General features: G+C 42.2%; 1 protein-coding gene across 1 annotated transcript in view; it reads right to left on the reverse strand.

The window, feature by feature from the left end:
- Positions 1 to 2,296, reverse strand: part of ROBO1 (roundabout guidance receptor 1) — a 1,215,767-nt gene extending 1,213,471 nt beyond the window's left edge. The window contains exon 1 of the mRNA XM_051859421.2: positions 2,052 to 2,296. The gene's annotated coding sequence lies outside the window, so the exon portion shown is untranslated. The remainder of the gene's footprint in view (positions 1 to 2,051) is intronic.
- Positions 2,297 to 6,000: the final 3,704 nt, after the last annotated feature.

The following is a 6,000-nucleotide window of genomic DNA, read 5'->3' on the forward strand; positions in this document are numbered from 1 at the left end:
CTCACATTGTCCTCCCCAACAACCTCCCAGGAGCATGTTTCCTGAAGGATCCCCTTCATGCGACCATCATCCATGTGGGCCATTCTATAGGGTCCTCTGTGTGCCTTCCTCCATGTGCTCAGCAGGGGTTGGCAATCAACAGCCACATTAAACAATCTCCAATCACTTCTCTCTCTCTCTCCCTCTCTCTCTCTCTCTCTCTCTCTCTCTCTCTCTCTCACACACACACACACACACACACACACAGCCTGCCGGAAATCACTTATCCGGTGCAAATGACAAGGAGGAGTTTACAAGGTCGAGCACCCCCAGGCGGGGGCGTGAAAGGGTGGGAGGTGCTGAGGTCAGGGTTAAACTGACGCCGGGAAAGGAGGCTTCCTGCCTGCCCTCCCCTTCCTTCATCTCTAGGAGTCTCCAGTGAGCTCTCGCTCCTGGAAGCCTGCCTCTGCGTGCCGCAGAGGGGTCGGGGACAGCATTTCAAAGCCCCAATCTAAAGCAGATCACTTAAAAGAGCCTTGAAAGCCTGAGCCAGGGCCAGAATTAGCCCATGTCTCTTGCTTCCTTTCTCCTGTGGCGGTTTCGTTAGTATTTCCCTGTTTTCCCCTTCGTGCCCTTTCTCTGTTGGGGCACATGTCCTCTGGGATGCTTGGACAGCAGCCGGGGGCTATCGCATAAACGTAGCTGCTGCGACCTGACACTGGAGTGGATGTCTTAGGTTTGCGTCTCCCCCACCCACCTGTCTGCCTGCAACACAGCAACCGCACAAAGCTAACCCAGGACCTTTGCAGAGGGGTGTGCGCGCCCTGCGCAGGTCCCTTCGGGAATCTCAGAGCTCCTGGCCGTTGCGCCTGAGCGGCCTCCGCAGAGCCGCAGCCCCCGGCACAGCGGCAGACTAGGTTGCGGGGCCGTGCACCCTGCATCGGCAGCCCGCAGGGCTCTGCCTGCTTCTCCCCATTGTGTCCCCCGCTCTGCGGTGCTGAGTTGCGCGCGCTGCCGCACCCGCACCAACCTCCCCAATTCCAAGGAGGGAGGCCAGAGGGGGCAAGGAGAAGGAGCAGGAAGGGGTCCCAGAAGGGCACAGCGCCTCATCAATAATGCAGAGGCGCCTGGAGCTCCCTGCGGTAGGTGTTCCAGCGAAACGCCGCCAACTGGAGCGCTTCCTGGCACGTCCCATGCGTGTGGTTTTTGTATGTGAAAAATCGGATGCACCTTGTTCTTTCGTTTACCTTCTCCGTCTCTTTCGCTCTCCCTCATTCACTCCCTTAGATAAAGTCCCTTTTGGTTGAGCTCTAAGCCTCATCCTCACAGCTCTACGTTTCCGGGGGGAAAAAGGTGCAGGTTGGAAACGCAGGTCTCTAAAGACCCCCAATGGACTACACATCACCTAGAGTTCACCAGATTCACCCAGTGCTGCTTCTTTTCACAACCCCAACTCTCATCCACTCTTGCAGAAGCTTTCAAAGTTGGGAAGCTCCTCGGAGCCTGCGGGTTTCTATGCCTCAGTCCACAACACGAAAACCCATGCGTCCAGAGACACCGAGATTATGCGCAGAAGTTGCCCAGCCCCAAAGAAGCTGGTCGCTGGTGCTCACAGAATCCCAACAGACAGTTCCCCTGTGTGTCCCCAGGAAGCCCCAGTGCGGCACATAATCTCCGAAGCAGGGTTAACCGAGACACACACACACACACACACACACACAGGGCAGACAGAAATCCCGAAACTTCTTTGTTAAGCAGGCACAGCCCACCCAGAACCGACACCGGGCACAACTTGCATGGACATAAACAAACATCACATCCCTGCAGGGAAACTTGTTGAATTCTGCCCAAGAGTACCCTTGGAATTTCCAGTGGAGCCTCTGGGTGTTTGGTCCCCAACCCCCCTCCCCAAATACCTTAGTAGGTCAGTGACAATTTCTGGGTAAACTGCAGAGTCCTTTCTGCACGCATTCGACGACTCCCACAACTAGGAGTGAAAAACCGAGCACGATCTTTTTACCATCTAAATCTGGCTATCCGTCACTCCCTTTGCAATCATTTGCAGGACTTACCCCTTCGAGCGTTTTCAGAAATCTAGCGGCTCCCTGGTGCAGGCGCAGCCCTCCAACTTTGCTGTGCTCAGAGACCTCCCCGAGTTTAAACCAAGCCAAAGCTGCCAGAGAATGTATAACCTAAAGAGTAGCAAAGAGCGAGACAGGAAAGTCGGGATCGGCACCCTGGAAAAATTGAATCCTTCTTCAGGAGAGAATTCTTTCAAACCCGTTATCTGTATTACTATTAATGCGCAGAGCAGACGGCATTGCATACAAATAGGGCCAAGTGTGCGCTTCCATTGGTGGCTGCGGAGGCCCCTGGGTCCTACTGCTCCGGCTCCAAACTACACAGCAACACTACGCACGCAGCTTTGGAGACGCTGAGGGGAAAATGGATTTAATTGATTCGTTACCTCTGGTATTGTAATGCCTGCTGCGATGTTTAACCGAGGAAAAAACCCTCACATTTAAACTCTTGTCATGTGATCTATCATTTCATATCTGTTTTTAATTGTCTATGTGGGGTGGCTTTGATCATACAAAGGGTTTTTAAAAAAACATTCTCTGAGGAAAATTCAAGCATACTTTTGGCAGAAAAATCCTTCTTTTTATTCTCTGTTGCACATTATTCTCATATGAATCGTGGAAATCTACAGTCAAGTACTTCTGCACTTCACATCAGTGAAATAGCACCCGATTTTATTCTTGAATATGCATGGGCACTCCAAAATCATAACTTACATGCATAAAATGGTAGAAACTAAAATATGAGAGTGCTGATTATAAAATATAGGGTTTATTAATCAAGTGCTACTGAAAAAACGGTCTTAATGATAATGCTATGGACATAATTTTGCTTTGCAAAATAAGAAATACAAAAATAAATCGCTTGCGAATATTGACAGTAAAATATAAAGCAACAAAAAAAAATTGAACAATGTCACAATATGTCAAGCATTCACTGTTAATTGCCAAATTTTCTTCTTATGATTTCTTTCTTACCAAGACCATTAGGGATGCAAATTGGCATAACAAGGAGATTTAAAGTGAGGCAGACCTGTGGAGACTGGCAATTTGAAAGGATGTTAACATTGGGCAAAAACACTTGAGTACATCATCAGTTAAGGTTGCTATTTAAAAAGTTGAATACTAATAGCTGAATCTTAATATATTCTAATAAAGCCCTTTTGCATGCTGTTTCTTTGACCTTTAATTTTGTGGAGGGAAAGAAAAATCCTCATCTAAACTGAGATGACATGGATTTCCCATCAAATCCCATCTCAGGTATTTGCTGATGTTACTATTTAGGAAATAGCATGATTGCATTGTCTGTAGATGTAAGTAGGAATCAGAAACTCAAATTCAATTACAAAATTATTATATCTATAATTTAGAACTGAACGCTATTGGAAATTGATACACTGAGTAAGTAAGATCAGCAGCAACCGGCCCATGAATTCACCATCCATGTGTGAATGAAATACATGAAAACCCAAAATGCAAAAATACAACAGAATCTATCTTGTAACAAACACATGTATAGCATTTGAATTTCTGTAGTGCATGCTACAATCCTTCATTTCCATAACCCCTTTTCCTTCCTTCTCCTCCCTTCCCCCCTCAGTAACCCTTGACAACAGAAGTGTTACTTCAAGTCCAGGTTCCCTTTGCTGCCTTCAAGTCCTAACTTACAGATTGCAGTGTTATAGGAAACAGAATTAACTCTTGCATGGCAGAGGGGACAGAGACATGCTTCCTTCAGGGATTAGAAAATCTAATAGTGTTGGGTGTTTTTTCAAAGTTACACCCAACACGTATTTTTTGAAATATCCATGAGGACAAATCCAGAGTGAAAAGACATGATCATTGGCATTACTTAGGAAGCAATTTGCTGCATTTCCCCATTGCTATTGTTGTCTCTGAAACAGCTTCTAGAATTTTTTTTTTTTAAACTCACAGTTACTATGATCACTCTATTCCAGGTAAGGGATTTTTCCATTTACAATAGTTAACAAAAAATAACAAGATATTATCACATTTAGTAGAAGAATATAAAGGGATTCATTATCTGTAAAAGAAAAGACAAAGCTATTACTAGGTACAATAAAGAAAGCATAATGACCATGAAAAGTTGAATGAAAATGATTGAAGTTTTGTTCTTTTTGAAATAAGTATGTTATTGGTCTTTCAACTTTCTACTACAAGAGCACCCGAGAAATAATTATTTTTAGTCTATGTACAAGTTATAATTTCTGCATTTAGAACTGAGGAGAGCTGTGCTTTTATTCAGGTAGATGTATTTTGCACTAAATGTGATTTACCTGTGACCACAATTAAATAGAGAAGTTGCATAGTGAACAAACATGACAGAGGACAAAAGAAAATAAATAAACCCAATCTGGCCTAATAACACATTTATTGTATAATTTCCTGATTAATTTTTACTTTCTACACTAAAATCTGGCACAAACATGCAGTAAGTTAAATAGAATTTTAAAAATTTAGTTTTCAGAAAGAATTATGTTCTACATCTCTTCAGTAAATTACTTATTTGTATTCAAATGATTCTCATTTTAGACATGTATAATACATATAATCTGTTGTTGTCAGTACCGCAAACATGTTTACCTTAAGGCAAAAAATATTTTAAACCATAATATTTAAGCTTCAATAGTTTCCATGTTTCCTAGAGCTCTAAACAACCTTGGTCTAGTCTTTACTGTTTATTGTGGTGCTGAACCCCTCATTTTGTCTGTGCAGTTTGTCAAGGACAATATATGCTATGTCAGAAACTGATTTCCATTATGTCCTTGGATCATGATGACAATGCCTTATTGTGGCTAATGTGGATGTCTATAAGAGTTGGACAGCAAAACATACCTGGCACATCCCTGTATGCCATCCATTAGTATAATCAGCTTATTTCTAAATTTAGATAGGTTAACATGTAATAATACACCATTTGGCAAAATTTAATGAATTCTAAATAACATCCTACCACTATTCAAGCTATTTTGAAAATTCTGTGTCCATAATAATTTTGAAATATATCTAAGTTTTAGAATTTCAAATCTATAGACATTAACCTATTCATCTGTTTTAAACACAATATTCAATATTCATTTTTTTTTACTTTTTTTCTTTTTTTTGACAGGCAGAGTGGACAGTGAGAGAGAGAGAGACAGAGAGATTTTTGACTTTTGAGAGGTGAAATGGAAGATTACAATATATCAAAATTACACATTGAAAGAATAAATACTGAATTAAGGAGGTGGCTAAATGAATATATTTTAACAATTGTAAATCAGTGATAAACAATATAAATAATAATCACTAAGTGGGATAATATGTACATTAAATGCATAGAAATACCTTTGAAATTTGAAAAGTGAAAACTACATTTAAATATGCAACTTAGGAACTAATTTGGGGTCCAGTGTTGTGGCGCAGTGGGTAAAGCTGCCACCTATAGTGCAGGCATCCCATATGGGTGCTGGTTCGAGTGCCAGCTGCTTCACTTCTGATCCAGCTCTCTGCTATGGTCTGGGAAAGCAGTAGAGGATGGCCCAAATCCTTGGGCCCTTGTACCTGTGTGGGAGACCTGAAGGAAGTTCCTTTCTCCTGGCTTCAGATCAGTGCAGCCTGGGCCCTTGCGGCCATCTGGAGAGTGAACCAGTGGATGGAAACCCTCTCTCTCTCTCTCTCTCTCTGCCTCTCTGTAACTGTCTTTTAAATAAATAAATAAATCTTTTTAAAAGATCTGCTAAGAAAAACTAATTTGGATGAATAACTAAACCAGGTGAAGAAAGTACAACTCAAATATTAAAACAACTATATAAGATAATAAGTTTGAGGAGAAATGTGGCACTTGGAAAAGTGAACAAAGTTTGACACTAAATGGAAGAGATGAGAACCTCATGGTATGACAGTTTGGGTAAGATGATCATTATGAATGGAATGCTTATAA

The sequence above is a fragment of the Oryctolagus cuniculus genome, chromosome 4, assembly GCF_964237555.1.
Source record: "Oryctolagus cuniculus chromosome 4, mOryCun1.1, whole genome shotgun sequence".
NCBI classification, from domain to species: Eukaryota; Metazoa; Chordata; class Mammalia; order Lagomorpha; family Leporidae; genus Oryctolagus; species Oryctolagus cuniculus.